The following is an 11,543-nucleotide window of genomic DNA, read 5'->3' on the forward strand; positions in this document are numbered from 1 at the left end:
CCCAGGTAGGGCCTCGCCGTCGCCCTGTTCTCCGTGCCCGGCTCCAGGCAGTTACCGGGATGGTCCTGAATAATTGATAGCGGGGGCCGGGAGAAGGTGACAAGCGGGCAGGAAAGCGCTGCTGCCGCCGCCGCTAAATTATTTAATAGCGGAGCTCTGGGTAGGGTATGACAGCGCTACCTAAGTGCAGCCAGTGGTGCGGGCAAAGCTCCGGCCGGGAAGTCGCAGCGCGGCGGGATCGAGCCCCTCACCAGTCCCGGGGCAGCGAGCGGTCACCCGGCAGGCAGGCAGTCCCCTCTCTCTCTAATGCAAGGTGCAGCGCGCCGCTCCCTGGGGCCGGCGGCGGCGTGGCCGCGTCTCCCGGCGGGGCCATGCCCCGCGGGCGCCCCGAGGACCCGCAGCGCCCCCTGCCCGGCCCGGGGGGCGCGGGGGAATGAGCCGGCGGCCCCGCGCCGCCGAGCCCTCGCCGCCCGCCCGGCGGCGGAACGAGACCCACGTTAAGGTGGACCGAGGGAATCCCTTCTGGCGGGGGAGGCGGGCGGCGGACGGGCGGCGAGGAATGAGCCGCCGCCGGCGGGCACCCAAAGTGCCCCGACACCCCCCCTCCGTCGCCTCCCCCGCCGCCCGTCCGCGGCTGGCTCCGTGCGCGGCGCCGCCCTCCCCGCCGTGCTCCCTTAAGAGTTCTGTCTTTTACGGTGGCGCCGGAGGGTCAAAAAAAAGGGGGGTTAGTGGGGAGCGGAGCCCCCCGTCCCGGGCACGGCGACACTGGGAACCTGCGGGAGCATCACGGCCACCGGGCAGCCCTGGTGACAGATCTTCGCTCTCCCCGTAAGCACCCGGGAACAGTAGGGCGGGCAGCGGTGGTTGCCTCGAGCCCGCATGCAGCCGTCCCTGTGATGCCTCGGGGTTTGCAGGAGGGTCAGGTCCCCACAGGAGATCGGCTGCCGCCGGTCCCGCTGCTCCCCTCTTTCCCTCCGAGTGGCAGTGACGGCCCACCCGAGCGCTCGGGTGTCCCGGTGAGCTCCGGGCAGCCCCTGTGAAAATAGTACCGGGAGACGCAGAGGATCCCCGGGCAGGGTAAGAGAAATCATCCCTTCATTCCACATCCGACCTCCGGGCCGGCCCCAAAAAGCAGTGCCAAGTGCGGCTGTCCCCGCCTCGGCCGAGGCACTCGTGTCTCTCCCCGCCTCGGCAGGGGCAGCGGGACCCGCCGCCGAAGTCTGGACGCGGTGCCAGCCTTGCCCCGGGACAGCAAGCCGTGAACGCGGGTGGGAGCCGCGTCCCATCGCCGGCTGAAGTCGGGGGGAGCCAGAGAAGATACGGGGAGCCGCGGAAGGCCGAGGGCGGGGGGCCGGGATACGGCCAGGGCCGGTCTCCGGGAGCGGTCGGAGAAACGAGCCGCGATGCCGGGAACGCGCAGGCTGCGGAGGAGAGAGCGCGGCGGCTGCCGCCAGGCAGGTCTGCTTTCCCTCTCAGAAACGAGCCTCAAAGTTTGGAGAACTCTGTTTTCTTTTTAAATAACCCGATCTAACTTTTCTCCCTTCCCCCTCTCCCTATTTGATAAAGCTTAGCAGTAATGGAAGTTAAAGTTCTTACATGGAACTTAACGTTTTCCACCAGCTATTGAATAATTGAATAATGTTTTGTTCTTACCTTTGATGTTGAACTACGAATGCCCGAGGATCAATGGCCAGAAAGTTAGAAGAATTGGTGATTTAGGACTTCAGTACTTCTGGAAAAAAAAAAATGCCAATGGTTTAGCCAGGATCTTCCCTGTCTGATTCGTTACTATTATTATATCTGATGATGTGGATGGATGGAGAGACTCAATCCAAGCCCATTAATGAGGTATTTTATAAACACCACCGTCTGAAGATCTTCATTTACATTTTGTCAGTGATCCTTTCCTTAACAGCGGAGACGTGTGGCGACAGCGCGATTACAGGACTTTTACTAAAGCTCCTATAAGAGTACAACTGGCTTGTTAATCGATTAATATTTTATTAAGTGTAAATATTTTATAAAGTTTTTAGGAAAACTATTGATTCTAAATTATTAAACTAGTCAGAAGGGCATTTGAATAATGCATACAATTAAATACATTTAAATATATATGTAGCGATTGCTTTATTTGCAATGAATCCCCTGCACCTTTCTCTTGCTTTCGTTTTTTTCTCCACCGGCAGCTGGTTTCTCATTTCCGCGTTCACTGGAATATCAGGATTACCGAATATGTGTTTAGTCCGTATGTATAAACTGAATGTTTACATAAAATATTCTAAGAAAATAACTTTGAAATCGGGAGGCGTAATAATTTGAAAATTTTGACGTGAAAGCAAAAGGGCTTTTTAGTGAAACCGGGGGAAACGTAACCGAATTCGTATAAATGTTGTTTGGTAACTTCTGTTTTGTAAACATCCACTTAATTTATACGGATTTTATGAAGTATGATGCTTATTTTTCTTTTACATATTTTTTCCCAATAAAAGACTTTTCTCTCTGTTTCGCATTACAAACGCTTTTCTTCCCCCATTGCATGATTTTCACATGTCCTTATTTCCACTGGAAAGAAAAGGTGATTATTTCCCATTGCTTTCCTCTCCCGTCTTCAATGTCGCAATTAAAAAAACAACTATTTGAAAAAATATGAATAATATTAATAACATATTTTTCTTTTTCTAACACGAACTCCGGTACGCGAATTTTCTGCTCTCTCACTATGATGGGAGCAGGAGTGGATGAGCTCCGAGTGCCCAGCGCTCCTTGTTACTGAAGTTTGCGGACCCCTTCAGTCGTTGATTACCAAAAAATTTTGAACAAAAACACCTCCTTGGAAAGGTTTGGTTTTCATTAACTACCGCTTTTAAAGCCAAAACGCATGGAAGCGATCGCGGCTCAGTGCCCACACAGGCTTCAGAGGCGGGCGGCTGGAGCCGGGGCTGCCGCCACCTCCGGGGCCTCCGCTGCCCGCGATGCCGCCCCCCGGGCCGGGGCGGCTCTTGCCCCACGCAGCCGGGCCGAGAGCCGGCCCCCGTGGCTCTCCCCGTGGCAGGATCCGCCGGGCGCTCTCCTCCTCCCTGCTGCTTTCTCTCCCTTCCACCCGGTATTTCCCCGGCGCCCGCGGGACGACAGCCTCCCCGCGAGGCTCGGCCGGGGCTGAGCGCTGTGGCCCGGGCCCAGGCGAGGTCCCCGGCGCCGCGCGCTGGGGTCCCGGGGGACACCGGCCCACCGCCCGCGGGCACTGCTTCGAAGCGCAGAGGTCCCGGGCTGCCACGGGGGCCCAGGGGCCGGCGGGCTGGGAGAGGGATGGCCCCCAGCACCAGCGAAGCAGCTCTGAGTCCCTTCGGGGTGGCGGCTGTAGTCCCCACTGCCAGGACGCAGGGTCAGGAGGAGAGGGGAAAGCGGATCCCACAGGTGAGGGTTCCGGTCTCTCCGCTTGGCCCAGGCTCCATCACGGCGAGACCCGAGACCCCGGCAGCTCCTGCGGGCCGCGGCCGGGACCACCCGCCCGACCCGTCCCCCTGCCTTCGCCTTTGCACAGCGCCATCGCGCGGGCACTGGCGCCGGCGCAGCCCGAGGCGGCCGCAGCTCCCGCCCGCCCGCGGCCCTGGCGGTGCGGGGACGGCGCAGCACCTGCCGCGGGCCGAGCGGGCCCCTCCCGCCGCCCTCCGCTGCGCCCTCGGCCCTTGCAGCGCCGCTCCGCCCTGCCACCTTGCCCGCCGCTCCACATGCCGTCGAGGCTCCAACACCTCTCCTGTCCCGCGGCCCGGCCCGGGCAGAGCGGCGGCCCAGGCAAACCGGCGATGGGCAGCGCGTCAGGACCGACCTCCTGCCCAGCCGCGCCTTCTTCGCGCTCCCCTCGCGGCCTGGGAAAGGCACTGGGCAGCCGAGGAGCCGCCGCTGCGGAGTGGCCCCGCCATCGAGCGCTCGCTGTCGCGGACGAGCCATCTAACCCTGCCGCCGTAGGAGGGGTTCTCGTCCCTCCGCACAACCGCGATCCCTCTTTCGGCGGCAGGTTCACGAGGGAAAGCCGAAATGAAACGAAAATGTCCTTGAGTGGCGGGAGGAGCTCGACTCTTCCCGCATCACTTCGAGGGGAAAGCTCTGGCTCCAGCCGACAGTGTCGGCGGGAGCACGGCGCCGGCCATCGTGCTTTCCCTGACACAATCCTCCGCTTTCCCCCTGCAACCCAAGCCTAAAACGGCGGCTGTCCAGAGGGGGAGCGCGGCGGCCGCCGGGCCGGCTGGCAAGTCCCCCTGCTCCGCGGCATAACGCCTCGGCCCTCGGGAGCCGGCTCTGCATCCCCTGAGCACCGCCGGCTGCCTCCAGCCCCTTCGGGATCCACGCGGCTCGTTCGTGCTGTGCCAATGGAATAACTAAAATAATTTTTAAAAAACCAAACCCAAAGCGTCTTCACGGCGTCCGAGCTCCGATCAAAGGGTTTCGGGATAGCAGTATCTCTGCAGACCTACCCGCGCTTCCATCCTTCCCCCCAGCGGTTTTATTAATGAGCCTTTTGCTGTTAACGCTGGTTTATATGGAGAAAGAGCTGCGGACAACAGAGAAGCAATCTCTGCAGCCAGACGTACACAGGGAAGGGAACGACTCGGCCGGAGCCGAGCAGCACGTAAAACGCCATTACACCGTATTTCGGTGCCCAGGAGGCAGCGCAGCTCCGGCCGAGGCGGGCGCGGGGAGCGGGGCTCACCGGCAGGCCGGGCCGGCTGGACGCCTGCTGCGGGGTTGAGCTGGCCGCTGCCGGAGTCGTGCTAGGCTCTCTCCTGCCCTCCGGCTCCCCACTGCGATCTGCAGCTTCCCGTGTTCCTCATCCGTCTCCAGATCTTGGCTTTCCCCCTGGCCCTGGGCTTGCGTTTTCCCACAATCAACGCTGCAATGCTAACCGCAAGGGATTTCCTCCGTGAGATATCAAGCTCATCGACCTCACCTTAACAGACTTCGAAATTCCTCAGTATTGCATGGCTTCTTTAAAATACTTCTGTTTAGATTTGTAAACTGTCAGGAGCAGAGAGCACAGAACGAAGCTTTTGTGCCCTGTGGGTCTTTTCCTTCAAATTAGCAGCTTATGGCTGGAAATGAAGGAAGAGTTTTCCCACCTTCGTTGCAACTAAAGAAAGTTCCCTAGATCCGAGAGAGAAGTAACTAACAAGCCCCTCCACCCGAGCGCCAACTGCGGCTGCTCCTTCGCCGCAGCCGAAGGCCACTCCGGTGCCGTTTGCCCCGGGCCGGGCGGTGTTCCCCGCTTCACCCCGAGGTGGCCGCTCCGAGCGGCGCCGGGACGGGAAACGAGCGTTCCGTCTGCCGCGCACTGCCCGAGCCGCGGCGTGAACGAATGCGGGAAGGGGCTGCAGCACAGAGCCGCCACCCTCGGCGCGGGAGCCAGCCCAGCGCCTGCCTTTACACCCCTCATGTGCCTACGGGGCGCAGGGCTCCGGGGAAGCCCGCTCTTCCCTTCCCACCGCGCTCTCGCCCGGCGTGAGAACGAGTGACTGCGGAGCTCTGCAGGACATGCCGGGCGTGCTGGGCTGAGGACTCGTACCCCGAGGCACGAATCGTTTTAATTACAATGATTTATACAAATTAGCAAGATAGCATCCTTGCTGCCCCGCCAGGCTCCGACCTAGAAGCAAAACATCACCCGCCCAGGTTGGACACCATCGCCTCACAAGGGCTCAAGCGCTCTTCGAGTTCCTACGGCCGGCGGAGAGCACATGAGAGTACGGACCTCAACAGAGCCAGGACAGAGCCGGTTCCGAGCCCCCTCCCCGTGAGCTTCCCAACGAGCTGAGCTCAGCCCCAGCCCCGCCGCCCTCAGGACGCGGTGCTCACTAGCGACTGTCCTTTGGACAGAGTAGGATGCTGTTTTCCTCCTAAATCCAAACTTTGCCTCTCAACAGATACTCTTATCTGCTTACGCCCGTTTTAATTGAAACTCCAGTAAATGCGTAGGGAGAACCCTCTGCTCTGCGGCACAAGGCAGCAGTTCCCGCCGGCTCCTGCCACGCGAAATGGTGCTCAGGGAAAAGACTGGTGCCGGCCCCCACCTCTCGCCCTCGCTCCCCCCTGTTAGGCTGAAACCAGGGCAGCCTGTGACAAAACAGCCCGGCCGGCAGCTGCGGTCCCGGCTGAAGGCTTAGAGTTTTCTGTGCAAGTAACTGAAGGCTGCGGATCTGCTTGGAAAAAAAAAAAGGGCAGACAGTGAAGGGGATTTCTAGTGAAAATAAACAACAGGGTTTATTGAACTATAAAGGCTGAAAACGCCTTTGAGCAACACGGGGAAATGCATCCTAATACACATGAGCCGCAAATATCCCGCAGCCTGGCTCCTGCAAGAAGGTAGCTCAGATCCTCCCGGCTGCACCACGAGCCTGGCTTGTCCCTGGCGGAATCACCGCAAATGGAAAGCTGACAGGGTAGTGCTCAGTCTTTTTTGGCTTTCGCGATCCCTGCACTGCTACCTACGGGACACAGCAAGGCACTGTCTGCAGAGGGGTCACACATGGGGCCCAGGGGCAGCAAAGGGCCAAATCCTATCGCTTTTCCTCCTGCAAACAAACCTATCGTCTTTTCCTGCGACCTCAAAACTTTGCCAGGCAATATGTGCCAACACTTAAAAATATTTTCGGGGCTTGAGTTCGTACTCGGCCCGGGAAAGGGCCCCTTCGGGGTTCGGGGCTGTCTACCGGCTCCCAGCACCTTAAAGGGTGGCCAAAATGTGGCCCGCCGCCCGAGGCAGCCCCGGTAGCTTTGCCGAGGGCTTCAACCTGTACGTGGCTTCTCGAAGCAGCGGAACGAGGCAGAAGCCTAAGAAGCAGATACCGGGGCAGCTGGGAACTGAGGACACTACCCTGAGCCTGCCCGCCTTTCGCCCGCTGGGCTCCGCGGAGCTGATGCCCCTGTGCTTCACAGTCTCTGACGAGGCTGTCTCCATGCCCCCCCTGCCCCGTTCCTGAGAAGCAGGCAGCGCGCGGAGGGGGCCGGAAGCAAGTGCTCGGCGGCCGGCGGGGGCTGCCACCTCCCAGCCCCGCAGCACGGCCTCAGCCGCTGGAGCCGCCTGGCCTCGGCAGCTGCGCGGCCACCGTGCCCAGGCAAGGCACCGCTGTCGCCAAGCACCGCTGTCAAGCAGCGAGAGCGATTCCACCTAAAGTCTCTTCTTCCTCCAGCCCTTGCGTCTCCCCCGGCCGCCCTGCCCCCTCTCCCCCCCGCCCCCCTCCGCCGCAGGGGCCGCCGGCCTGCGCGCAGCCTGCGCGCTCCCGTGACAAATTTCAGGTTCGTAAAAGGACGGGTGAGAGTTATCCACCGTTTGAAATCCCATTATAAAACCAGAGCAGACGCAGTGTTCGTGTGCTCCCCGTCACGGAGTCGCTCCAACTAAATCAGCATCTAACAAGAGAGTTTGTCCCCAGTGGGGACAGCAGCTCTCACTTACTCTGTTCCGTGAACCGCTGCACTTCTGCCCCGGGAAGAGCCCTTCAGCCGCACCGTCTCTGCGGGAAGACACTGTTATTTCCTCCTTGCCAGCTTTTCGCTGGGATCCAGCAGCCCCCCAGTTCCCCGGCCGAACGGGCCCGCGCCGCTGCCCCTCGCAGGGGTCCCAAGCCCCCGCAACCTCCCACCCCCCGAAAGACGAAACGCTCCAAGATCTCTGCGCTTTGTCAACGCAACGAAGTATTTGACAGTCACAATTACCTGTAAATATTCTGATCGTTTTGTATACGGGACACTTTTTGCCTTAAGCCTGGCAAGCCTCACACGAGCGGAACTGCAACACTACCGCAACTTCACCGCGGCAGGCGGCACATTCCGCGCTCCGCTCTCGGCACTGAGCGCGATCTTTCTCGGTACCGCAGAACCCAGGAGCGAGCGAGAGAGCTACCGCTTCCCTCTCTCCACACCCTTAAGCGCAACAGCTAAACACTCAATTTAAAACGCTAACATTTAGGCGAGAATTCAAATCAGTCACAGAAAAAAAAATATGCCTGTTATCAAAACACGCTTTCGGACAGAATAAACGGGTTCACTCGCTGGCAGATAAGGTGCCAGATTTTCTAACATATTGGCATCCGCAGTTTAAGAAAAAAATAATCATGAGGTCTGAGATGGTCACTACTAGCTAAACTGCGAGATTTCATAACCGGTCTTCCCATTTCCACTACAACCTCTCCCTTCCCTACCCATCACATCACAATAATTAGCAGCGCGGAATTACCTGTCTGCTTCTTTGCGTCTCCTTCAAGTAAAGAAGGTAAAAGTCACTTTACCTATTAGCTTGTATAAGTAATAAAGAGGTGGTAACTTGGAGCTACTACATTTTGAAGATTATGTCACATGCTTTAGCATAAATAAGGGTGTTATAGCCCTAGCGATTACTGGATCAATTCATTTGTGCGACAACCCATGGCGCCTTTGGTTCTTAGCAGGTATTTGTTCTGTCCCTGGGAATAGTTCTGTACATCCCTCCTCGCTAAGACGGACATAAACAACGGCAGCCTCCCGATTTCTGAGGCGTCTTTGCGCGCGTTTACCGGGGAATGCCTGTTTGTTAGCATCTTGACTTTGTATCAACCTATTTTGAACGAGATACGGCGGGATTTCTGGGGCTGCAGCATCTCCCTCCGCAGCCAGGACAAGGCGGAGTTGCAGCGGATCCCGTGCGTGCCCTCACTCAAGAGGGGATCATAGCGTGCGGCTTTTTAGTCTCCCCTCACACAAACGGGACGAATTGCCCAACTTTCTCAAAGTTTCTCAGCCCTGTGCTTTTCCTAAGTCGCTTTCAAGAGAGCCCTGGCTCCCTGACGGTCAGCCCCGAGGAATTTCACAGAGCTGACTCGATCCGATTGAGGGACCGCAAGTGGGCGCCCAGACGCGAGCGAAGCGCACGCCTCTGAGGGGCGAGCTGATGGCATCCCGCGCCCCAGCGGCTGCAGCCCTGCTCTATCCACTGCCAGAGCTCCAGGCACCCATGCGGGCCAGTCTCAAGCCGAGCCGAGTGCTCGACAGCCGGGCGGTGAGACGGGCAGCGATCCCTTCCCAGGCAGTCACAGCTGCTCCTGCTGGCACAGCCCTGCTGGCTCGCCGCAATCTAAAGGAGGGGACACCGAGCCTCGTCAGGCAGGACTGACGGGGAAGCCTCCACGCAAGTGGAGCCGGAATTCGACTCCTACGATATGGGGAGAGGATGGACACCCCGGAAGGGAAGTGTTAGTAGCATCCAGATTTTGATACTTTTGGTCTCGGCGACTCTCGGCGGCACCGGCGCGACACGAGTGCCCGCGGGGAGGGGAGCGGAGCAGGGCAGGGCGGCAGGTGCCGCGGAACGAGGCGCGGCCGGAGGCCAGCACGGCCATACACAGGGCTGGAGGCCACTCCTGTGCTTTCGGTGCCGGCGGTGACCTGACCCTCCGCCCCGCTTGCACTTGGCGTCACCTCTCAGGCAGATCGAGAGGGTCGGGAGTGGCCCAAGCGTGTGGGCCAGGGCCAGACACGGCCCGCTGAGCGCCGCTTGTTTCCTCCGCCATTTCCCCTGGACGGGCCGGGCCTGCCGCACGTTCCCCGCCCACGCCGCCACAAGGCAGGGCCACGGGAGAGGGTCCAGCCCCAGCTCCCGCGGACAGGGGATAACCTCTGCTCCCCGCCTCCTCCAGCGCTCAGCCCCGCCACGGCCGTGAGAAGCCGAGAGCCGGCCGGCCGGCCGGGACAGGGGGTTCTCGTCCTCACTGACGAGGACGAGAACCAAATAAATAACTTTCTCAATTTTCACCTTGATTATATGGCCCTGCATTTATAGGCCTCCCCGGCAGCTTGTGCACACACATTTACACCACTTTAGAAAGCTTCGACAGTAAAACCCCAACGAACTCCCAGCGCCTGTCCACTCCCACAAAGCAAACAGAGGAGTGCAGCACTGGCCGGGCCAGCCTGGCCCCGCGGGCTGCACCCTTGGTGCCCCAAGTTTTAACTCTCATATTTTCCAGATTTTGTACTGCATTAGAAAACAACTCTGAACTTCATATAAAGTGTTAGCAAGTTCTCATTACAGTTTAGTTAGACAAAACAATCCAGCCCAAGGACTAAGGACACCATTGCAGCTTCAGGCCCAAAAAGTATAAACAACATAAACAACAACGAGCTGAGGAGAGCAATCTGGGAAGATGGGACTTCATACCTGAAGCCGTAATTGGACAATTAACCCCAATATGTAAATGAATCAAAACTTATAAAATTGTGAAAACGTGTGGTACCTCCTCCTGTAGCCTTGGCCATGCTCTTGTACTGCCCAAGGTGTATTCCTTGAAGGCCTTTTTAATAAATACCTACTTTATTCCTTTAACACTGTCAAGCCTCTGTTCCAGGTAGCCTCTCAAGGCATCACCCTGAGCGCCGCCATCTCCCCTCTGCTGCCCAACAGCCCTCGGCATCACTGTGACCGTGGGTGGCTTTCAGCTTGGAAAGAGAGAGGAGAGGAAGTCTGAAGTCTATTTATATTAATATATTTTCAATTAAGTCAATGTACAATGCCTGCACAATGTAGCAGGCCCTTCCTCTTAACTTTTCCCTCATTTCTGCCAAGACAATTCACTCCCTCTAGCTAAAACAAGCTTCCTGAAGCCTTTACAAAAATTAGAAACAACAGCTAACACAGAATCAAAATAGGAGGTAGGCTTCATGGGACACAAGGCATGTAAAGTAACTGTGCAACTGCCAGGCTGGATTTCTCTTTCATATATTCATGACTGATGAATAACACGCAATTCATTTCCACTAGTTCTTAAAGATTTAGCCCAGGCTGCAGCTGGCCATCTGAGTGGGCATGTGCAGCAGGATAAAGCCATCAAGTGGCAGTGGGGTGACTTTTTTCTTGGAGATGGTAGTGGGAGCCCCTGGTAGCTTATAATTCAGTCCCTGCCCCCCCAGTTCTGTATAATCAAGAATTTCCTAGGAAGATGGTAAAGGGTCTGAGGAGATCTGTGGTATGTGCCCCCTCAGGGGGAATAAGACTCCAACATTTTTTTACTCTCCAAGCACAAAAAGAGTAGAATACACACTAGAAACCTTTTGGTGATTCCCATTGCCACAAAGAAAAACTATGCTAGTGCCCACAAATTAACAGGTTTCTTTCTGAGATAATTTCCACCAATGCCTGCAAATAGCACCAGTGACTTTTTCTGTCCCCTCAGTTTCCTGTAAATCAAATCTCACACAGTCATGATACATTCATGACTCCCTCTAAAAACTTGTGGGTGATGGCTCAAACAAGCAATTGTTTAAAATTTACAAAAAAGACCTGAAGTACAGAGGTAAAAGGGATCAGTAAGTTCCTGCCAGCAATGAACAATAAGGAGAAGGGTAGAGGAGGGAAGTCCTGTCATTTCTCCCCCAGTGTGACCTGCCATAAGAAACGCGGCAAGATTTACTGTCTCATTAGATAAGAACCAACTGAGAAGGAAAGCAGATAGAAATGGGCCACCTGCAGCAAAAAACCTGTCATGACTCATAGTCCAACACCAGACAAAAGCCATGAGAAA

The sequence above is a fragment of the Zonotrichia leucophrys genome, chromosome 7 (assembly GCF_028769735.1).
Source record: "Zonotrichia leucophrys gambelii isolate GWCS_2022_RI chromosome 7, RI_Zleu_2.0, whole genome shotgun sequence".
NCBI lineage: Eukaryota > Metazoa > Chordata > Aves > Passeriformes > Passerellidae > Zonotrichia > Zonotrichia leucophrys.